Source organism: Loxodonta africana, chromosome 6 (assembly GCF_030014295.1).
Source record: "Loxodonta africana isolate mLoxAfr1 chromosome 6, mLoxAfr1.hap2, whole genome shotgun sequence".
NCBI lineage: Eukaryota > Metazoa > Chordata > Mammalia > Proboscidea > Elephantidae > Loxodonta > Loxodonta africana.
In genome coordinates, this window is record NC_087347.1 from 111,553,361 (window position 1) to 111,578,871 (window position 25,511).

Consider the following 25,511-nt stretch of genomic DNA (forward strand, 5'->3'; position numbering starts at 1 on the left):
TCCCCCAGAGCCACTGGTGAGTTCTAACCAAGAAACTTTTGGTTAGCAGCTGACTGCTTAACTATGGCACCATGAGGTGGGCTCCTTGACAAATGGACTACCCTCTAAAAAATCAGAGGCTTATATGCTAGGACAGAAATTTATACTTCTTGGGTAGAAATGCTTTTACTTCCTACTTAGTTAATATTGCTTCATCATACTAGAATTCAGCTCACCCTCCTAAAATGTTAACACTGAAACTCTTTTTTTTTGTTTTTTGCCCTTTAGAGTTTATAAAAGTAATAGTTTGAATTATTGCTACACAAACAGAAATGTAAACACTTTAAAACATGCATTTTCCCAACCCAGATTTTACTATTAGAATTTCTTGAAGCTTCTTCATAAGCCAAACCAGTTATCTTAGATACAGTTCTGTCAATTTGCTGGGAAGAAAACTAAGGGGGGCATGACTGAATTTTTTGGAGGCATGCCATTAAAAAGACTGTGAAGATATGTCCAAACAAGGATTTCCAAGGACAGGTCTATAGTTATTTTCAAAATCTGTTTCAACGACTACAGACTGCTTTCTGGGTCAGATGATTGGTTAGAAGTTTTTCTCCCTCTGGCTTATGTACCCAGCAGGCTGCCACCACCTGAACCCGTATCATAAAAAAGTTCAAGAGTACATAAGATCCATCTCATAACAATTTCTAAACACATATTGGAAAGCTTTTAAAGAGATGGTCCCAATTTTTGAGTACTAATTGTCCAGGTCAGTGACCAGAAGGTTGACTCCACAAGCTCTTCAGTGTTTTCTCCCCGTTCCAGCTGTACAGAGTGTTGAATTCCACCACTGGAGACATTAAACCTAGTTATATGATGACAACTTCCAATGAATGATGTTAGATAAATTATAGTTTCTGTTGTAGGCTGGTAAATGCTTTGTTTAATGTATTAAGTGTTCCTTATACAGGGGGTAAGAGCCCCTAGATGACACAAATGGTTAAGTGCTGAACTACTAACCGAAAGGTTGGCAGTTCAAACCCCCCCAGAGGTGCCTAGGAAGTAAGGCACGGTGATCTGCTTTTGAAAGGCCACAGCCTTGAAAACCCCGTGGAGCAGGTCTAATCTGCACACGAGGGGTCACCATGAGTTGGAATGGACTCAATGGCCACTAACAACAACAACATACAGGGGGCTGGATGGCCAGACCAACCAGTATTATCCAAACTGACATAAATTGTCAGAAATTTGGTAGTTCCCTGTTTGTATGCAACCTTTTCCAAGGTTGTTTAACCCAGCACTACTGTAATTAGCATAAAAACAGCATGAACTTTTTTTTTTTTTTAGCTAAGCTCTAGTTCAGCCAGTTAGACTAATTTGGCCCCAAGGACAAGAGATCTCTTTGTAGAAAGTCATCTTAAAAGAGGAGAAATTTAGAAATGTTCAGTCTGAGTGATAAACCCTTCTGAAAGACATGAGCCAAAGCCACGCATTCACAGGCCTACCAATGCAAATCAAAAAAGTGCATTTCTGTAATACGCAGATTAAATGCATTACCTGGATTAGTAAAATAAATAGAAATACAAAGCATAAAATTGAATTAATTAATTATGTTTACTTGGAGTAGATAGGCACATGCATTAGATTTATCATTGAATAAGTTTACAGAGAGATACCAGGACATCTGATAATTTGCATGTCAGCTTTATTTCCAAAAAAGAAAAAAAAAAAAACTGATTTTGAGCCAATATACATCAAAATCTGGATGTCAGAGAGGCATTACCATAGTCACATGACTATAAAAACTAGCTTATTTCTCTCATTATCATCATCACACTAGTGATGGGCGACATACAATATTAGATTTTTCACGTTATGAGTTGGAATCAACTTGACGGCAACATTTTTTTTTTTATACTGACTTCTAAATATTACTTTTAATTTATTAAGTGTATTTATCCTCATGTAAATATATTTTTTAAAAAAAATATTTAGTAAGCTATGTATATATTTGCCTTTGTAAGAGTACAAATTACAGACTACTTTTATTTTTTTTTTCTTATCTAGGTACCATTGACAATGTAGATTGAATTGGCATTCTTAATAGCACCAGATACATTGTACTGAGTTTAAGTAACTTTAGGATGGTGCAGGACCTGGCAGTGTTTTGTTCTGTTACCCATAGGGTCACTATGAGTCGGAACCGACTCGGCAGCCCCTAACAACAATAACCCAAGTTAAGCAGATTAATCTCCCCTAAACAGTAATTCTTCTTAAAAACTTAGTGAAGTACATTCTCTTAAGCATATTAGACTGAATTTACAAATTTAATATATTTTATGTTTTAAACATGACAAGAAACTTTTATTAATCTAGTAAGTCAATTAACAAATGAAGAGAACTGAGTTCCTGCAAATATTTTAATTCAGTTTACAGACTTAGTCATATTTTCACACAGATGAAAACCCACAAAACGGATACATGGATTTCTCTTTAACATTACAAGCACTTTAAATAATATGCACATGTTATCCAAAATTTAACATAAAGTATTAACACTTTGGCTTGATTATTGTATCTACACATATTTCTTTGCCTGCCCAACGCAGCCAAGAGTTCTAAATGAATTAATGTCATTTATGTCTTCTCAATTCCATCTCAGTAGGCAGCTGATGTTACACATTTTAAAAACTGGGGCCTGAGTATAGTCCGTACCAGTTTAAAGCACCGTTGAATTTTACCAGAATAATCGTCAAAACCTCAGGCACAATGAACCCTTTTTTATAGTCACTTCGTCATCAGACAAGCTCAAGTCATGCCTTTCTACAGAATTTGGTTTTGCATCCTACTCATTTCCTCAATGTTCTGTAACCTCTTCTCAGTTTTAATGAAGATTTTGGTAGATGAAAATTTCCCCCCTACCCAGGTTTTTGAATTTTTCACCTAGTATCTGATTCATTAACAGCAGCAATCTTGTCATTTTAATGGTGTTGTATTGTCCCTGGCAGCGCTTTCGTGTTTTACTTTTCTTACTCTTACTGGGACACAAAGTCATCCTCTTTGAATAAACATTTGAAGAATCTGAATGTTTTTATGAAACTAAAGACGGCATATTATCTACTTGATAGAGGTACTCCAAAGTTCATTCATTTAGAATTCTGCTTTGACATGACTCCTTTTGGCCTTGATTGAGCAATTACTTCCCTACACCCAAATTTCTCTAACCAAAAGTGTGGACACCAGTAAATCATTGAAAGTTGATGTTCCTGAATGGAAAATGAAATGGAGGAACTAGAAAAAGACACCTCCTTTATATGTATGATTCTGGTACCTCCCTGTGAGAGTTAACTGCAGTGTCACAAAAGGAGCAATTTACCTCCTAATGGATAATATTGATGCAATGTGTTAGCTTGCTCACATGCTATAGCCAAAATTTTGGGTATATAGTCCAATGATTGTTCCTACAGACAAGTCAGATTGGTGTTCTAATCTCTCTTATTATCTTCTCTGAAAGGAATTATGAAACAATGGCAGTTTAAAACACTTTATTCTTGATTGTTTTGGATATAAAGAAATAAACTTACATATATTTGTTGATACACATTATTTATACATACTTATGTGTGTGTGTATATGTATATAACATAGCCATCAAGCAAGATATATAAACAAATAGTGAGTCATAATGTTCTTCCTTTGTGCAGATTTCCAAGGGACATAGCAGTTTGTAAGTGCTTAGCTTAAAAACAAGGAGGCTACAGTTTCTTAAACCAGTATCCTTTCCATGAGAAAGAAAAGTCATGGTGGACCGCAGGTTCCATTTGGAGTTACCCTGAGGGTCTCTAAAAACAACGCTGAACTTAATAAATCTTTATTCGTTTGTATCCTGCAGTTTAGGGCACTACTGAGAGAAAAATGGAAGCATAGGAATATCCTTTTTTTTTTTTTTTTTAAGCCCATATACAATGCTTGATTATCTAGTAGAAACTTCTTTTTATTGTTTACAGCTAAGGTAACTTGAACTAAGAAAAAACACCTCAATTCTGAAAGACAGATTGATCTTCTGAGGCAATATGGGATAATGTTATTGTGAAAAATAACTAAGCAGTCAGAACTAGACTGATAAAAATACCGTGTTAAAAAAAAAAAAAACCTGGTGCTGTCGAGTGGATTCTGACTCATAGCGACAGTATAAGACAGAGTAGAACTGCCCCATAGAGTTTCAAAGGAGTGCTTGGTGGATTTGAACTGCTGACCTTTCGATTAGCAGCCATAGCTCTCAACCACTATGGCACCAGGGTTTCCAAAATATCATGTTAGCCATGTTAAAATACCAGTTACCATGGAGTTGATTCTGACTCATAGCAACCCATGTCAGAGCAGAGCTGTACTCTTCAATGGCTGCTTTTTTGGAAGTAGATCACCAGGCTCTTCTTCCAAGGCACCTTTGGGTGGACTCAAACTGTGATGGTTAAGGTTGTGTGTCAGCTTGATTGGGCCATGATTCTCAGTGGTTTGGCAGTTGTGATGTAGTTTGTCATCTGTGTAATGATGTTATCATATCCATAATGAGATCTGATATAATGTAATCACCTCCATGATGAGATCTGTTATGAGCAGCCAATCAATTGAAAGGAAGATTCCTTGGGAGTGGCCTGCATCCAATATAGATGGACTTTCTGACAAAGCTCACTGGCTTTTGCTTGCTCTGGATCCAGCAGCTGGCTCCTATTCATCTGACCTCCAGTTCTTGGGTCTTGAGCTAGCAGCTTACCTGCTGGTCTTGGGATTCATCAGCCTCCATAGGCAGTGAGCCAGAGGCCTGCTATCTGAACTGCTGACCTTGCATTCGCTAGCTCCTGCAGCTACATAAGTCAGAAGAAGCCTCCAGCCTGAACCACGAACTTGGGACCTTCCAGCCTCTACAACCCGTGAGCCATTTCCTTGATCTAAATTTCTCTCTCTCCTCTCTCTAAAAACAAAAACCATATATATATATATATGTATGGAAACCTGGTGGCACAGTGGTTAAGTGCTGCGGCTGCTAACCAAGGGGTTGGTAGTTTGATGCTCCGGGCACTCCTTGGAAACTCTATGGGGCAGTTCTACTCTGGCCTATAGGGTCACTATGAGTCAGAATCAACTCGACGGCACTGGGTTTGGTTTTATATATATATATATATGCTTCTCTGGTTTTGCTTCTCTAGAGAACCCAGCCTAAGACATTTGGTACCAGGAGCAGGGTAAACTTCCAACCTTTGAATTAGCAGCCAAGTTTAGAATTGTTTGTACCACTCAGGGACTTCAGCAGTCATATTATCAGTGGCAAACCATCAGGACTTAAAGAGATAGCTAACTGCTGGAGCATATGCAACATCAACATAATTAAAAATAAATGTCTCAAAGCTTACACACCTCTTAATAGTCAAGGTGTCAATACTACCTAAAGTGATCTATAGATTCAATGTAATCTCAGTCAAAATTCCAACAGCATTTTTTTTTTTTTACAGATGTTACAAACTAACCCTCAACTTTGTATGGAAAAGAAGAGGCCCTCAATAACCAAAGCAATTCTGAAGAAGAACAAAACAGGAGGCCTCAGGCTTAAAGACATCAAAACATGTTACGCAGCTACAGTAATCAAAGAAGCCTGGTATTGGTTTAATGATAAAAAAAAAAAAAATTAATGGAATAGAATTGAAAACCCAGAGGTGCATCCATACATCTATGATTAACTGATTTTCAACAAGGATGCTAAGTCCATTCTATGAAAAAGGAACAGTCTTTTCAACAAATGGTGTTGGCAAAATTAATTTCCATATGCAGAAGAATGAAGCAAGACCCATGCCTCACACCATACATAAAAACTAATTCAAAATGGATCAAGAACCTCAATGTTAAACTTAAAACCATAAAGTTCTTGGAAGAAAATATGGGGGTGAAGCTTTGGGACCTAAAGTTTTTACTGATAGATTATCAAACCTAACAATGAATGCATGAACAGCAAAAGACAAAGTAGATCTTTAGAACCTCTTAAAAATTAAATATTATGCTATCAAAACACTTTATCAAAAGAGTAAAAAGACAACCTACAGATTGGAAAGAAATCTTCTGGAATAGTGTATCTAATAAGGGTCTATTAACCAAAAAATATATAAAACTTCTACAACTTAACAACAAAAAGACAACAAACCAATCAAAAAATGGGCAAAGGACATGGACACTTCACCAAAAAGGATATTCAAATGACCAACAAATATAAGAAAAGACACTCAATGTGTTTAACATCAGAGAATGCAAATCAAAACCTCAATGAGACACCATTTCACTCCCATCAGGATGACCCAGATAAAAAAACGAAAGAAAAACAGAAAATGACAAGTGTTGGCGAGGATATGGGGCAATTAGAATCCTTATTCATTGCCGGTGGGAGTGCAAAATGGTCCGGCCGTTGTGGAAAATAGTGTGGCTGTTCCTTAAAACACAAAAAATAGAAACACCATGCCAAAAGCAAATCCATTGCCACTGAGTCAATTCCTACTCATAGTGGCCCTATAGGACAGAGTAGAGCTGCCCCATAGGATTTCCAAGGAGCAGCTGGTGGATTTGAATTGCCAACCTTTGCAGTTAACAGCTGAGCTCTTAACCACGGTGCCACTAGGACTCCCAGAAATACCATGTGACCCAGAAATTCCATTGCTAGGAATGTACCCAAGGGACTTGAAAACAGCAAAGTGAACAGACGTATGCACACCAGTCTTCATTGCATCATTATTCACAATAGCCAAAAGGTGAAAACAACCTAAATGCCGATCAATAAATGAATAAACAAAATGTAGTACCTACATACAATGGAATACTACTCAGCCAGAAAGAGACATAGAAGGAGCTTGAAGACATTATGTTAAGTGAAATGAGTCAGTCACAAGCAGACAAATATTGTATGACCTCACATAAAAAGATCAGAGCAGAAAAATGTACAGGGACCAAAGTTTATTAGTGTTTATCAGGAGCAGGAGAAAGGGAGAAAGAGGAAATTTTTGCTTATAGATCACAGAGCTTCTGTTTTGGGTGATGGAAAATCTGTTTCGATTAAGGGTAATGGTTGCTGAGCTGATTAATGTAATGAAGAAGAACACAGCATCAGGATTGGAAGAAGACTGATTAACAACCTTCGTTATGCAGATGACACAACCTTGCTTGCTGAAAGTGAAGAGGACTTGAAGCACTTACTGATGAAGATCAAAGACTACAGACTTCATTATGGATTGCACCTCAACATAAAGAAAACAAAAATCCTCACAACTAAACGAATAAAGCTACATCAGGATAAATGGAGAAAAGATTGAAGCTGTCAAGGGTTTTACCTGGATTCACAATCAATGTCCATGGAAGCAGAAGTCAAGAAATCAAAAGACCTATTGCATTAGGCAAATCTACTGCAAACGACCTCTTTAAAGTGTTGAAAAGCAAAGATGTCACCTTGAGAACTAAGGTGGCCTTGACCCAAGCCATGCTATTTTCAACCACCTCTTATGCATGGGAAAGCTGGACTATGAATAAAGAATCCAAAGGCATTATAGTGTTGGGAAGAATATCGTGGACTGCCAGAAGAACAAACAAATCTCTGTTGGAGTAAGTACAGCCAGAATGCTCCTTAAAAAGAAGGATGGAAAGGCTTTTCATCTCACATACTTTAGACATGTTATCAGGAGGGACCAGTCTCTGTAGAAGCGCATTATGCTTGGTAAAGCAGAGGGTCAGTGAAAAAACAGGAGGATCTTCAAGGAGATTGATTGACACAGTGGCTGCAAAAAAGGGCTTAAACATAGCAACGGTTGTGAGGATGGCACAGAACTGGGCAGTGTTCTGTTGTACTGTACACAGAATTGACAGGAGTCAGAACTGACTGGATAGCACCTAACTACAACAGCAATGGCCATGCTTAACAACAAGCTCACAAAATTCATGATAATTTAACAGTAGTTTTCATGCGCAGTTACAAATTGGCTCCCACACATTGCTGCGCCTTAAGTTCTTCACCCCTGCTGTGGTCTCATCCACTGTTGTTCTCCCTTAAACTTCTACCCTGCCCATATAATACTATGTTCTGCTCCCCTTCTATCATGCACTCTGTTCTACTTACTATACTCTATTTTTTTTCTATATATAATTTGTACCTCTATTCATTTGTTGGGTTTATTTATTATCACCAGCCCATACATGTACCCCTAAAATATAAGCTCAGTGAAAGCTGGAATCTTCCTCCACCTTTTTGATATTATACCAAATGTCCTAGAACAGAGATTCCGTTTATAGTTTCAACTCATGTTATTTTTTTCAGTGAACGTTTAAACATCTCCAAACGCTCCCAAGTGCCAGTAAAGTCAACCTTCCTGCCTGTCCTTCATTCAGTTTGTCAGTGGTCATTATCCATGATGGCAAAACAAACGGTTGAAAATGTTTAGAAATTCAGAGAAATTATTTTAATGAACTTGATTGAGAGTCAAATTGAGAAAAAAAAATGTAGATTATTTGACTACATTCAAATAACTGTTCTTCGGGAGAATTTATGTCAAGTAGTTTTGGCTATGTCCGTATAATCTGTGCCTGTTACATAGCAGTTAAAATAAATCTATTATAATATATAATATACGACTGCTATAATCTTATAGGAACCCCTGGGTGTTGCAAATGGTTAAAGTTCTCTGCAGTTAACCAAAAGGCTAAAGTTTGAATCCATCATAGCTGCCTTGGAAGAAAGGTCTGGCAATCTACTCTTGAAAAATCAGACGTTGAAAACATTATGGAGCACAATTCTACTCTGAAACACATGGAGTCACCATGAGCGGGAATCAACTTGAGGTCAACTGGTTTTTTATAAATCTTGTCATCAGATTCACTGATTAAAACACAAGATGGTCGATAATTATTGTTATGTACAGACTGTTTTTATCAAAGCTCCTGATGGCTTTACTAGATGTGGTTAGAGAACCTGCATGAGCATTTATAACTAAACCAGATTCTATAGCTGATTTCAGAGCTAATAGATCCTTGAAAAAAGGCATTAGAGTGAGAGTGGTAAGAGTGGGTAAGTCCTAGTTTATGCTCATTAAGAATGTTTTTTTTTATCCATAAATGTTAATCATTACTCATTTACCATAGAGCTTGGTTCAAAATCCACTTGAAATACCTTCAGAGTATGGGCAGATAATTAAGCTGACCACCAACTTAAGCGATCTATAATATAAATGAAGAATTTGTTTATTTTAATTAAAACACAATTTTTTTTTTTACTTTTTTAAAAAAGTGTACAAGTCATGGTTTTTAGCATATTTACAGGATTATTCAACCACCACCTCGATCTAATTTCAGAATATTTTATCATCTCCCTCCTCAAAACCCCATACCTATCACTCACCACTCTCTCTTCCTCCCGCTTCCTGGTAAGCATTGTTCTACTTTCTGTCTTTATTGATTTGCTTTTACTGGACGTTGTATATGGGTGGGATCATACAATATGTGACCTTTTCTGTCTGAATTTTGGATTGTTCATTGGTAGTATATATAAATGCAACATGTTTTTGTATATTGATTTTGTAGTCCTGCTGAACTTATCACTCCTAATAAATGTTGTGTGTGTATGTGTGTTTGGGGATTACTTAGTTTTCCATGTACAATATTTGTCATCGGCAGATGGTTTTACTTCCTTCCGACCTACATGCATTTTATTTCTTTTTGGCTAGCACTTCCAACACAATGGTAAATAGAAGCGGCACAAGCAGACCTCCTTGTCTTGTTCCTGATCTTAGGGAAGAACTTTCAGTCTTTGATCATCAAATAGTACGTTAGTTGTGGGTTTTTGTAGATGTCCTTTCACAGATTGAAGAAGTCCTCTTCTATTGCTAGGTTACTTAGCATTTTCTTTCACAAAAGGGTGTTGTATTTTGCCAAATACTTTTTCTGCATCTATTGAGATGACCGCATGTACATGTGTTTTCTTTATTCTAGTAACACGAGGCATTGCGTTGATTTTCTTATGTTGAACCAACTTTGCATACCTGGGATAAATTCCACTCAGTCATGGTGTATAATCCTTTTTATACATTTTTGCATTCAGTTTACCAGTATTTTGTTGATCATTTTTTCATCTAATTCATAAGTGATATTGGTCTTCAGTTTTCTTTTATTGTTATGTCTTTGTCTGCTTTTGTTGTCAGGATAATAACAGCCTCATAGAATGAGCTGGGAAGTATTCCCCCCTCCTTTCTATTTTTTTAGAAGAGTTTTAAAGTATCAATGCTAGTCCTTCTTTGGATATTTAGTAGGATTCACCAGTCCTTTAAATTTAACTTGACAGTTGTGTGTCTGTTACAATGAAAAAATATTTTTACAATAATAAAATACATTTAAAAAAAAAAAAAACTATTGCTCACGTCGATTCAGGCTCATGGTAAATCCATGTATTCAGAGTAAAACTGCTCCACAGGGCTTTCCTGGCTGTAACCTTTACAAAAGCAGATCTCTAGGCCTTTCTTCTGTGGAGCCACTGGGTGGATTCAAACCACCAGCCTTTTGGTTAGAATCCAAGAGCAAGTGAAATATATAAACTACACAAAATGAAGGATACTCTTTTCAGTATGAATTACAAGGAATGTACTGATAATATATGTCCTATGATTTTGGATTATGTACCAAAAATCTTCACAGTAATAGGAAGTTGCTGAAGCAGATTTGAGTTTATCAGCCTAGCCTTGATTCAGCTACAGCAAATCTCGTGGCACAGACAACAGCAGCCAAACAAGCAGTTTATATATCTACTCAACAAAATAGTTTATATGCCCCCCTCCTCAAATGTCCAGTTTGACTGAAGGCTCCTGACCCGTTCCAAGACTAACAAAAAAATTCTGAAAACAGCGGAAGCTATGTTTGCCAAAGGAAAATCATCCGTAGATGAAAGGCCTAGTGGTCATACATTGGAGCTTTTAGACACATCTGTATGCACAGCTGTGCTCAATTTGGGAAGCCATTCTCTAATAGGAAGACCAAACAGCGACTAGGTCAGGAAGGCTCTTAGGGGAGAACGTTCTGAGGGTCTGTTCTTGGTATTGGTAAAATTTGGGAAGTTGTCTTTTATAAACTGGTGAAAAACATAAGCTTGCTCACAAGTGAAATCCTATATTGTAAGAATTTTTTAACTCTCATATTTGAGAACTCCAGTTATAGGATACATTGGAATTGAACTCTGCAGTCTATCACTACATTTTATTTTAACCTTGCGGTTCTTTTTCTAGTTTGGGTTAAACATGAAAGTGAGCTAACAGTGATTGGCGTGGTTTGTTGTTTGAAAAAAGTTCCAAAATTAGATCAGTGTTTAATAGAACCTACCCATGAAAATCAATTTATTTCACCACTGGAAAAATAATGAATATCTCATTTTACTATATTTTATTGTGAAATATATGTATAGAAGAGCCTATACAACCATATAACGTATATTTACAGTTCAACAAATAATTATAAAGGTAAAACATATATAAAACATTTTCCCCATCAATTAATAGAAAATTAATAATATCTGAGCCCTCCCTTCATCACAGAGATAACCACTGCCCTGACTTTTTGTAGTTTCTTTACAGTTCTGTCACATATTTCTGCCGTTTTGTCTTCTTATTTATGTAATGTCTTGAAATCAGATAGTTATCACAATTAATGTAGAGCTGTTGCTGCTGCTGCTGCTAATGACGATAGAATGTTCAAATAGCACCAAACTGACCAGGGGGAGTCGTTCAAGATGTTTCCTGTATCCTTTTAGAATATTTCACTATTTTTTTTAATGCAAAGTAAGATATCCTTATGTTTTCTCTGCCTCAGACATGGAATCAGCAAATAGACCTGATCCATTTTAACAGAGAAGGATATATATTAACCATATCTAAGTGATAGTTGTACCTATTGCTCCCTGGAACTTTTAGTGAACTAAGCTAGGAGACACACACACACACACACACACACACACACTTAAAATCATGAGTTCACTCAGATATTTTCCATTTCAATTTTTCCACTTGAATTTAAATCTCTAATTTCACATTTAACACAGGTTTATTTTTTTTTTTATGTTTATCTCTCTTTTACCTTCACTGAAAATTTTGTTCTTAATACATTAAAATTTTACTTGTTTGTTTTAACCTGCAAAGTGGGATTTTTAAACATTCCGATAGTGTTATTATTAGCGATATCACTACTAAATGCCATTTAAAAAAATTAGCATAGTTATTGTGAAAATACTTTATGGGGTGAGGGGTACGGCCAGCAAAAAACAGAAAATGTGTGTTATTTGCATGAAATTTTGGTACTTTCCCCCTCTCACTGCTGGAATCATGGGGAGATTTTTCTCTAACCTTCATCATGAAAACCTCCATGAAAGGAGTGCCCCACCTCCTAAGATTGGGCCCCCAGGAGTTTTTAACTCTCAAGCTGTTCCACATGAAACCTTCAGCAGTTTCTTCATTACAGTTTAAATTTTCCTGTGGGTCGCCAGCTCTAGAGGTTTCTGTCCCCCATAAACTGTGATTCCCTGTACGCACCTTTCTCTCTGGGTTTCTTTGGCATCAGTTTGCCTCAGGCCTCTGATGGAACTATAAAGAGTTGTTGGTTCTCAGTTCGTTCAGCTTTTTTCTCATTGTGCAGATGGGAATGACAATATCAAGCTCCTTAAATGCAAAATCCAGAAGTCCAGTTAGTTTTATAAAAAATTTCTTTAGGAGAGCCAGTGTGGAAACCACAGGGTCTCCAAGAAGCGCCTGGTGGATTTGAAGTGCCAACCTTTTTGGTTAGCAGCCATAGCTCTTAACCATTATACCACCAGGCTTTCCAGCCAGTGTGTACTGTAGTAATACTTTCATAGTGTCTTTATTTCTCTTTTATTTTATTTGGGCTTTTACTATTTGTTTTTTCAGAAGATATGCTTCGGTTCTCCTTTATTATGTATGTGACAATCAAAGAGTTTATTTTGCTGTCTTCTTTTTCTCTTCTCTTATCATTTTTTAAAAATTTTTATTGTGCTTTAAGTGAAAGTTTATAGATCAAGTCAGTCTCTCATACAAAAATTTATATGTGCCTTGCTATACACTCCTAGCTGCTCTCCCCTAATGAGACAGCACACTCCTTCTTTCCAACCTGTATTCCCCATGTCCATTCAGCCAGTTTCTGTCCCCCTCTGCCTTCTCATCTCCCCTCCAGACAGGAGCTGCCCACAAAGTCTCATGTATCCACTTGAGCCAAGAAGTTCACTCCTCACCAGTATCATTTTCTATCCTATAGTCCAGTCCAAACCCTGTCTGAAGAGTTGGCTTCTGGAATGGTGCCAGGCTTCGGCTAACAGAAGATCTGGGGACCATGACCTTTGGGGTCCTTCTAGTCTCAGTCAGACCATTAAGTCTGGTCTTTTTATGAGAATTTGAGGTCTGCATCCCACTGCTCTCTTGCTCCATCAGGGATTCTCTGTTGTGTTCCTTGTTAGGGCAGTCATCGATTGTAGCTGGGCACCATCTAGTTCTTCTAGCCTTAGGCTGATGTAGTCTCTGATTTGTGTAGCCCTTTCTGTCTCTTGGGCTCATAATTACCTTGTATCTTTGGTGTTCTTCATTCTCCTTTCCTCCAGGTGGGTTGAGACCAATTGATGCATCTTACATGGCTGCTTGCTAGAGTTTAAGACCCCAGACACCAGTCACCAAAGTAGGATGCAGTATGTTTTTTAAATAGATTTTATTATGCCAATTGACCTAGATGCTCCCTGAAACCATGGACCCCACACCCCTGCCCCTGCTACTTTGGCCTTCAAAGCATTCTGTTTATTCAGGAAACTTCTTCCTTTCTTGTCTATTTCAGCTTCTATTAGTTGCCAGCAATGCTTGGAGTTCCTGGGCTTGTAGAGGTGTCTGTATCTGTCATCTATCTTCCTCTTCCCTCTGACTCTCTCTGTCTATTCTGCTCGTTTTATAGCTCAGAAATGACTAGATTTAGAACACACTCTGCACTGATATGACCTCATTAACATAACAAAGAAAACCCTATTTCTAAGTAGGATTACATTCACAGGTATAGGCGTTAATATTCCATCACATATTTTGGGTGGACACAATTTAATCCTTAACAAATGGCTTACAGCAATAAACAACCATAACAATAAGTAGGTCAGCTTTGGTGACAGGGCACTGGGATGTAGGCCAGGTTTGGGTCTGCCCTGTGTCTGCCCTTCTGGGGGCCAGGTTCAAGGGGAGCAGCTGCCTGGGGTATGAGCTACTTAAGGCAGATGTGAGGAATGGAAGTGTAAACAGACAGGAAGAGGCAAGGCCTCTTAGAGCCTCTGTTCTTTTTCACCAGGAATAAAAACCAAAGTTCTTCCCTTGGCCTATAGGACCCTACATGATGGGTTCACCAGGTACCCTTCCACTTATTACCCCGTATATCTCCCTCCCTAACTCACTCTGCTGTAGTCACACTGGCCTTCTGTTATTTTTCAAACCCTTCAAACATGCTCTGGCCCTCATGACTCTGAAGTGGCTGTTTCTTCTGATTGGGACATTCATTCATCATTAGAAAACAAAATTCCAGTTGGAGAAGAATCTTTGAATCTCTCAATATTAATTTTTACATATTTATTTAAAGTCATGTGGAATGCTATTTCGATTTACAATAGAATGGGTTGCTTCCGTAACTAATCAGTAAAATTAATTATTTTTCAAAATTTAATTTTACTCAACTCCAAAGGAAAATATATCCACATAGTATCTTCCTAAATGATGTTTAGGATTCCTGAAGAGTGGCAATTGGTCTATATTTACCCGACTGCCATCGTCTGAATTTCAAAACCTAGAAATGTCTTGGTTGGAAAAAAAAAAAAAAAAGACACTTTCAAAACATAACTATGGCTTACATGTTATCCTCTTTATCATTGGGAATAATGGGACCGCTGAAAATTGCCTCAGCGTCATGACAAAGACGAGAGAATCACTACGGTTTCTAATTATTCTAGCTGTAGCAGACATGTGAATTCTCCCTGAAATATTCTCGTCTTTGCAGAACCCTTCCATCTTTTAAACACATTTCCATTATGTTTGAATAGTTAAGTATACCACATTTTGCACTTTATTTCCTGGGATATTTACACGACAATGGCAAAGTAAGATATATCCATAAAAGCATAGTGATGTCCCAAATATCTGTTCATTTTAAAAGCACAAGCTACATTATAATTAAAATAGACAATAGCATTAGTCAATGCATTGATCTTATGGGGCTATTCTCAGACTGCCCCACAGAGCCCCTCACAGCCCTTCTTCTTTATCCTACCCCTGTATCACCTGCCCTCAGTATTTGCCCAGAAAGAGACACTGGCTAGAGGTCAGAGCGCAGGGGGAGAAAAAGTTCCTTAGGTTCCGTCTCTGCCCGGGCTGCAGTTCAGCGGTCACTGTGCTCCCCCATCTACAGCTCCTCTTGGGAGACCCTCTCTCTTACAGCTACAGCTCTCGCCGGTTCACAGGTTCGGGCAACGAATTCCCCTGTTCCCCTTGGTTTTGAGGTGGTAATGGTTTCATGCTGTTGATTAACCACCACCTATCTGTCAGTTTGTCGCACCGTGGTGGCTTGTGGGTTGCTGTGATGCTGGAAGCTATACCACTGGTATTTCAAATACCAGCAAGGTCACCCATAAGAGACAGCTTTTAGCAGAGCTTCCAGACTAAGACAGACTAGTAAGAAAGGCCAATGACCTGCTTCTAAAAATTAACCAGTGAAAACTCCACAGATCACAACAGAATATTGTTTATTATAGTGCTAGAAGATGAGCCCTCTAGGTTAGAAGGCACTCAAAACACACAGAGGTGGCAACAATGGACTGGAGCATACCAACAATCATGAAGATTGGGTAGGATTTGGCAACAGTTTTGTTCTGTTGTACATGATTCACCATGTATCTCATCTGACTTGATGGCAGCTAACAACAACTTTTTACTCTGTCTACCCACTAACCTGAACATCCATGTATTTGTATCCTATACATAGCTTAGATTTTTTCTTTTTATGTTTTAACATCAATGGAGTCATAGATGTATGTATAATTAGGTGGCACATACATGACACATATGTATATGTTATATAAAAGTATATCTTTATAAATATATTTTTATATATCATATAAATATCCATTTACCTACCTACATAACTACCAATCTATCTATGAATACCTTGGGTCTCTTTCTAAGCTTGTATGTATTGTTATAATTTATAAATGCTGCATAATATTCCATAGAATTAATGTTTTCTCACCATTGCAAGCATTGCTGTAAAAGCCAATCTTCTCACGCATGCATAACTGAACTCCTTCTTTAGGATAGATTTCCGAAAGGGGATTGCTGAGTCAAAGATATGTTCTTTAAACATTTTGGTAGATATTATCAAATTGCTTTGTAAAATTATTTGACCCTCTATATTCCAGCAACAGTTTATGACAATTGCCTTTTCTCTCCATTATTCTAAATACTTGATATTATTGACCTTTAAGCAGTGTCAATTCTGAATAGAAAATACTATTTTATATTTTTATTTTTCATTTATCTAATAACTAAAGAAGAACCTTTACAGATTTTATTGGTCACTGCTTATTATGTGAATTGTTTATTCATTTACTAATTTTCCACTGAGTTGTGGCCCAACACCGTTATTGGGTAGGAACATATTATGTCGCTCCATTTATTTAAATCTTAGCTTAGATCCTTCATTAAACTTTTACACTTTTCTTGATTTTATTAATAGTTTTCTTACATATTATCTAGTAGTATTGGCTTATTTATTGATTGATATTATGAACATTCCTTTACGTTTTTTTCTTGTGTTTCACTACTATTCTTTTCACATTCTTTACTCAACTTTCTTAATTATAATAATTTTGTTATTTAAATTCCTAGATAACCTAGACAGATAGATAATGGTATAATGTATAGATAATGAGTTATAGCTTTCCTTTTCAATATTTATAACTCTCTATTGGATAAATTCACTTTTTTTTTTTTCAATTTGAAGTGCCACTCTTAGGATGAACATTTCCATGTACAATGAATCTGTTATGAACTCATCTCTTTCTCTCACACTTGCCTGAATTTCATATTAGCATCATGCTAGGCTTGGAAATGAGTCAGGAAGTGTTCTATATTTTTCTGGCTTAGAAATAATCTAATAAGCAAAGTATTTTCTGTTCCTATAAGGTTCAGTCAGACCTATCTGTAAAACCAGTTGGGCTTGGTGCTTTTTAGAATAGATGCGTGATTCAGTTTTCAATTATTTCAATGGTTACTGGCCCATTCTATATTTCTACTTTCCCTCAAGCCAATTTTGGCAATTTATATTTCTTAGGAAGTTATTTCTTGAAGATTTAAAAAATCTTAGAAATGAATAAAATGCAGTTCACTGTTATATACTATTTCTAATGTATGTTTTTTCCTCCACCCTTTTATTCTACATTTTTATTTCTTTTTAATCCACCTAGATCAGTTTAGCTGACCCTCATTCTATCTCAGAGAATAGAGCCAAGAATCAGATTTGGACCTTCTTTCCCCTCCAGATCTGGCTAAGTGGGACTGCTGAATGGCAATATAGTGCCCTCTTTTGTAATGGCTATCTTTAGCTGATCCACTTTATAAAACATGCTCTCTTCAATCATAACATTTTAATTTCTTCAGAGGCAGACTACAGATAGAATTATTTCTTGTCATATAAAAGGCATTAACGCCTAAGTTTTACAGAGTACTTTACCGATGTTAAAAGCAATTTTACCTAATTTGGGTTAAAGCCGTGTTTTGCGCTCAGGCAGTTTTATTGGTAAGTCTCATCTGGAGCTTGGCTCTCTTGATAATGATACCATGCTTTTCTAACTGGAGTTAACTTAATCCACTTCCTTCTCCTTCCTGCCCCATGTCTATCTACTGCTTGGGTCTCTGAGGCTTTAATATTTTTCTGAGGTCAGTCAAATTATTTTCTCAGGAAAGCATTCCCTGACTTCCTAGAATAGCTCAAATAACGGCACAGCCTCATAATGCCCTTCACATCTCCTTTGTAGCTCTTATCATTTTAATGAGATAATACTTAATAACATAATTTAGTCTGTGAAGCTGGGAACCATGTCTGTTTGTTAATCCAAATTTTCTTAGGACCTAACTCAGCTCATAGTAGATATGCAATAAAAATACTTGTTGGATAAATGAAAAAGACTTAAGGAAACTTAAAAATCCCTGTTTTGGGCAATCTCAACAAAAGGGGATTTTCAGGACAAGTTATATTCATCACTGTGACAACTTGAGTGATTTTATTGTGTTACAATTTTATGTATGGGATATTGCTTGAAATAATGGGTCTGATATTTGTATATGGCAAGAATATATATATATATTTGGAAACTCTGGTGGTGTAGTAGTTAGGTGCTATGGCTGCTAACCAAAGGGTCGGCAGTTTGAATCCACCAGGCACTCCTTGGAAACTCTACGAGGCAGTTCTACTGTGTCCTGCAGGGTCACTATGAGTCGGAATCGACTCGATGGCACTGGGTACTGGGTAAATATATATATATAGTTGTTTTTTAGGTGAAAGTTTAAAGCTCAAATCAGTTTCTCATTCAAAAAATTTATACACAAATCGTTTTGTGACATTGGTCGCAATCCCCACAGTATGTCAGCACTCTCCCTTTTTGCCTTTACGCCCAGGGTTCCCATCTCCATTCACCCAGGTTTCCAGTTCCTTTCTGCCTTCTCTGCTTTGCTTTTGGGCAGGTGTTGCCGTTAGGTCTCCTATGCTTGACTGAAATAAGAAGCATGTTCCTCACAGGTGTTATTATTTCTTTTATAGGCGTGTCTAATCTTTGGCTGCAAGGTAGACTTCAGGAGTGGTTTCAGCTCTGTTAGCAGAAATGTCTGGGGACCATAGTCTCGGGGATCACTCCATTCTCTGTCAGACCAGTGTCATGGATTGAATTGTGTCCCCAAAAATATCAACTTGGCTAGGCCATGATTCTCAATATTGTATGATTGTCCACCATTTTATCATCTGATATGATTTTCCTATGTGTTGTAAATCCTACCACTATGATGTTAATGAGGCAGGATTCAGTCTACAAGATCAGGCTGTGTTTTAAACCAATCTCTTCAGATGTAAAAAAGAGAAGCAAGCAGAGAGACATGAGGACCTCATACCACCATGAATAAACACCGGGAGTATAGTATGTCCTTTGCATCTGGGTTCCCGGCACTGAGACGCCCCTCAACCAGTGGAAAATTGATGACAAGGACCTTCCTCCAGAGTCAAAAGAGAAAGAAAGCCTGCCCCTGGAGCTGGCACCCTGGAAATCAGACTTCTAGCCTCCGAAACTGCGAGAGAATATACTACTGTTTGTTAGAGCCATCCGCTTGTGGTATTTCTGTTATAGCAGCACTAGATAACCAAGACGACCAGTAAGTCTGGTCTTTCTTTGTAAATTTGAACTTTGTTCTATATTTTTCTCCCACACTTTCCAGAACAGTCTATTGTGATCCCTGTCAGAGCGGTAGGGGTTTGTAGCTGGACACCATCTAGTTCTTCTGGGCTCAAGCTGGTGGAAGGTATGGTTCAAGAGGTCCATTAGTCCTTTGGACTGATATTTTCCTTCTGTCTTTGGTTTTTTTCATTCTCCTTTGCTCTGAATGTGACGGGAACAATAGGTGTATTTTAGATGGCTGCTTGAAAGCTTTTAAGACCCCAGGCACTACTCAACAAAGTAGGATATTGAACATTTTCTTTATGAACTACGTTATGCCAATTGACCTAGATGTCCCTCAACACCATGTTCCCCAGCCCTCGACCCCAATAACTCAGTCCCTCAAGGTGTTTGTATGTGTCTAGGAAGCTTCCATGGCTTTGTCGTGGTCAAGTTGTGTTGATTTTCCTTATATTGTGGGTTGTCTTTCCCTTCACCACTGTTAACTTGTCTACCATCTTGTTCGTGATTTCTCCTTCCCACCTTTCTCCTCCTTCATTACCATCAAAAATATTTTTTCTTTGTTTAAATCTTTTCTTGAGTATTTGTAATAGTGATCTCATACAATATTTGTCCTTTCGTGATTGACTTATTTCACTCAGCATAATGCCATCCAGATTCATCCATGTTGTGAGATGTTTTGCAAATTCATCATTGTTTTTTATTGTTGTGTAATATTCCACTGTGTGTATGTACCATAGTTTGTTTATCCATTCCTCTGTTTATTTCTATCTTTTTGCTATTGTGAATAATGCTGCAATAAACATGGGTGTGTATATGTCTATTCATGAGAGTGCTCTTATTTCTCTAGGATATATTCCTGGGAGTGAGATGGCTGTATCATAAGGTATTTGTATTTCTAGCTTTTTAAGAAAGCTTCATATCATTTTTCAAAATCATTGTGCCATTTTGCATTCCCATCAGCAGTGCATAAGAGTTCCAATCTCCCCGTAGCCTCTCCAACATTTGTTATTTGACGTTTTTGTTTTGTTTTTTGATTCATGCCAGTAATGTCAGGGTGAGATATTATCTCATTTTAGTTTTGATTTGCATGTCTCTAATGGTTAATGATCAAGAGCATTTCCTTAAGTGTTTGTTGGCTGCCCGAATGTCTTCTTTGGTGAAGTGTCTGTTCATATCATTTGCCCATTTTTTAATTGGATTTTTTTTATTGAGGTGTTGAAGTATTCTATAGATTTTAAAGATTAGACCCTTGTGATATATGTCATAGCCAAATTTTTTTTTTCCCAGTCTGTAGGTTCTCTTTTTACTCTTTTGGTGAAGTCTTTTGATGAGCATAATTGTTTAATTTCAGGAGCTGCCAGTTATATAGTTTATCTTCTGGTGTTTGTACATTGTTAGTTATGGTTTGTATTGAATTTATGCCATGCCATGTATTAGGGCCCTAGTGTGGTCCCTAATTTTTCTTCCATGATCTTTATTGTTTTAGGTTTAATACTTAGGTCTTTGATCCATCTTTAGTTCATTTTTATATATGGTGTGAGGTATGGGTTCTGTTTCATTTTCGTACAGATGGACATCCAGTTTTGTCAGCACCATTTGTTAAAAAAGACTCTTTTCCCCATGTAATGGACTTTGGTCCTTTGTCAAAAATCAGCTGACCATCGCTGGATGGATTTACATCTAGGTTCTCGATTCTGTTCCTTTGGACTCTGTGTCTGTCATTATACCAGTACCAGGCTCTTTTGACTACATTGGCTGTATAGTACATTCTGAAGTCAGGTAGTGTAAGGCCTCTTGCTTTGTTCTTTTTCTTCTATAATGCTTTGCTTATCCGGAGCCTCTTTCCTTTCCATATAACATAGGTGATTAATTTTTTCATCTCAGTAAAGAATGCTGTTGATTTTGGATCGAGATTGGATTATATCTATAGATCGCTTTGGGTAGGATTGACATTTTCACAATGTTAAGTCTTCCTCTCCATGAGCATGGTATGTTTTTCTGTTTATGTAGGTCTCTTTTGGTTTCTTTGAATAGATCTTTTAAATCTGTGGTTAGATTTATTTCTAAGTATTTTATCTTTTTCAGGGGCTTTTATAAATGGTATTGTTTTCCTGATTTTCTTTTAGAAATTCTCTTTGTTGGTGTATAGGAATCCAACTGAGTTTTGTATGTTGATCTTATATGCTGCTACACTGTTGAATCTTTCTATTAGTTCCAGTAATTTTCTTGTGGAATCTTTGGGGCACTCTATGTATAGTGTCAGTATCATATCATCAGTGAATAGGAATAGTTTTACTTCTTCCTTTCTAATTTGGATGCTTTTTATTTCTTTTTCTTGCCTTATTGCTCTAGCTAGGACTTCCGGCACAGTGTTAAATAGGACTAGTGATAAAGGGTATCCTTGTCTTGTTCCTGTTCTCAGGGGGAGTGCTTTCAGCCTTTTTCTGTTGAGAATGATGTTGACTTTTGATTTTGTACACATGCCCTTTGTTATGTTGAGGACCTTCCCTTCTATTCCTATTTTGCTGAGAATTTTTTTTTAATTGTGCTTCTGATGAAAGTTGAAAGAACAAAGTAGTTTCTCATTAAACAATTAATTTACATATTGTTTTGTGACATTGGTTGCCAACCCCATGACATGTCAGCATCTCCCCTTCTCAACCTTGGGTTCTCCCTTACCTGTTTTCCTATACACTCCTGCTGTTTTTCCTTGCCCCTCAGCTAGTGTGTCCATTTAGTCTCATTTTTGTGTGTGTGTGATTCTAAGTGCTACACCTGCTAACCATAAGGTTGGCAGTTCAAAACCATCAGGTGCTGCTTGAAAACTCTATGGGGCAGTTCTACTCTGTCTTATAGGGTCGCTATGAGTAGGAATCGACTCAACAGCAATGGGTTTGGTTTTGGTTTGGGTAATCTTTGGCTGACGGGTGAATCACAGTAGTGACTTCATTACTGAGTTTTAAGGGTATCTGGGGGCCATACTCCCAGCGTTTCTCCAGTCTCTGTCAGACCAGTAAGCATTGTCTTTTTTTTGTGAGTTAGAATTTTATTCTACATTTTTCTCCAGCTTTGTCCAGGACCCTCTATTGTGATCCCTGTCAGAGCAGTCAGTGGCAGTAGCCAGGCACCATCTAGTTGTGTTGAACTCAGTCTGGTGGAGGCTGTGTTACTTGTGGTCCACTAGTACTTTGGACTAATCTTTCCCTTGTGTCTTCGGTTTTCTTCATTCTCCTTAGCTCCAGATGGGGTGGGACCAGTGGAATATCTTAGATGGCTGTGTACAAGCCTTTAAGGCTCTAGATGCTACTCACCGAAGTAGAATGTAGAATATTTTCTTTATAAACTATGTTATACCAATTGAGCTAGATGTTCTACTTGTGTTGTGGATTGCATCTGTTGATTTTCTAATGTTGAGCCATCTTTGCATACCTGGTAGTGGTCCCACTTGGTCGTGGGGTACAGCTTTTTTGATATGATGCAGAATTCTGCTGGCTAGAGTTTTGTTGAGAATTTTTCCTCTATATTCATGAGAAATATTGGCCTGTGATTTTCTTTTTTTATATTGTCTTTGCTTAGGTTTGGTATCAGGATTATGCTGGCTTCATAAAATGAATTCAGGAGTATTCTTTCCTTTCTATGTTCTGAAATTAGTTGAGTAGTACTGGTGTGAGCTCTTCTCTGAATGTTTGGTAGACTTCTCCAGAGAAGCCATCTGGGTCAGGGCTTTTGTTGTTGTTGTTGGGAGTTTTTTTTTTTTAATGGAAAGAATATTTTGGACATTTTATTGATTTATAACTCACATACCATAAAATTCACCATTGAAGTATACAATTCAATGGTTTTTAATATACTAACAAAGTTGTGCAACCATTGGAGCCTTGGTGGCATTACCACAGTCTAATTTTAAAATTTTCCTCAAACTAAAGGGCCCCTTTCCCTGCCAGCTCTTTATAGATTTGCCTATTCTAGACATCTCATATGAATGGAATCATATATTATGTGCCCTTTTGGAACTGATTTCTTTCACTTAGCATAATGTTTTCAAGGCTAATCCATGTTGTAGAATATACCAGTACTTCCTTCCTTTTTATTGCCAAGTGATATCCCATTGTATGGCTATACCACATTTTATTTACCCACTTGTGAGTTAGTGGATGTCTGGGTCATTTATACTTTTTAGCTATTAGGGATAGTGCTGATATGAACTTTCCTGTACAAGTGTTTGTGTGGACATATGATTTTACTTCTCTTGGATATATACCTATGAGTAAAATTGCTGGATCATACAGTAACTCTGTTTAACATTTTGAGGAACTTTGGCAAGAATATTCAACAATACAATTGGTTCTAATCGTATTGGTGATATTTGCTGTAGTATCATTAATTCTATAAGGTAGGGAAAGCTTTGCGAAGATAATATTCTGTCTGTTTAATTAATCAAGAGGTATTATAAGTGTTCTCAAAGGGTAGATTCACTGTTCTGAAAAATATTCATAGAAATTATAAAGGAATGCAGGGAAAAATAAAGTCCATGTTTTTAACTAATTTAATTTAGATTATGGTTCACATTGAATGATTATTTGATAATATCTAGAGTTTGAGTTCAAAGCATTATAGATCTTAGAAATCATCACTTCAACTGTCTTTATTGTACCTCGAGGAAATAAAATAATGATTGCTCAAACAGGACAGAATTGTAAACTCTATTTGAAGGGCTATGAACTATACTAGGTACGTCTTTGTGATAAAGAAAATGCTTTAAATCAAAATTATCCTTTCATTTGTTGTCACAACTGTAGGCATTCAATAATATTTTTTGTAAAGTTTCCTATAATGAGTATTGCAATTTTAATGTCAAAAGTCCTCAGGCTCTAGCATTTATCCAAATATTTTTCTTTTCAAGAAACACTATCAACAAGACATTAGAAATAATATTTCTAAGGTTCATAATGCTGGTTTTAGAAATTCAATACCTTCTGGACTCTGAGGGTAGTAATCAATATTATTTTTGCTTCTTATTATAAGATATTTTCTATTCTTTGAATTATATATTTTCTCTGGTGGTCTTTCCTTCTATTCTTCCTTCATCTTTAATGTTTATTTTCTCTTTTGCATTCATGTTGTTGACTTTCCTTGCATGCCTATAGATTCTTGGTTTTCTGTTCATATTTAAGAAGAAGGAAAATGAAAAGCTGATGGGAGCTTTGTTAACATGAATAAAGCTGTTAAAAAGCCCAATGTTGTCCAGTCCACTCTGACTCATAGCGATGCTGTAGGACTAGGCAGAACTGTCCCATAGGGTTTCCAAAGCTGTAATCTTTACAGAAGCAGACTGCCACATGTTTCTCCCTCGGAGCAGCTGGTGTTTGGAACCACTGACCTCTCGGTTAGCAGAGGAGCTCTTTAACCACTGCTCTACCAGGGCTCGTTGTTAACATGAATGAAAATATTAATTGGCAGGCAGAACTAAGTGGGAAGTAGATGAGAAAATGCCTCATTAGTTGAGGAAATCCTAAATGATTGAAGCTGGATATCTTTGCAGCAGACCAAAAATGCCCATAGTAGTTGAGCTAATTCATCAAATGGTATTGCTGTTTATGCTTTTTAAATATATTTGTTATTATTGTAATTAAATCTTAGGAAGAAGAGAAGATAAGCGCTATAGTCAAGCCATCATATAGGAACCCTTTATGCTTTACACTTATTAACATTATTTCAGGAATTACGGAGCTCAAGGGAAATAATTATACAACTTGCGCTTTGGTCTAAAAATTTTATTGTTTTATTGTTGTTAACCCAAAACTTAGTTTATTTACCCCAAACTAGCTTAATTGTTAGTTTTCACTATTTCCCTTAGTGGCGCTACTGCTGTCTTTGAATCCCATGTTCTAACACTGGCAATGGTCCTTGCATCCTCCTCTCCCTTCCGGTGTTCAATTTAGTCGTTTATCTTGCATCCAGCTGTCATTTCCATTCCTGCTGGCACCATTCTTGTGCCTGG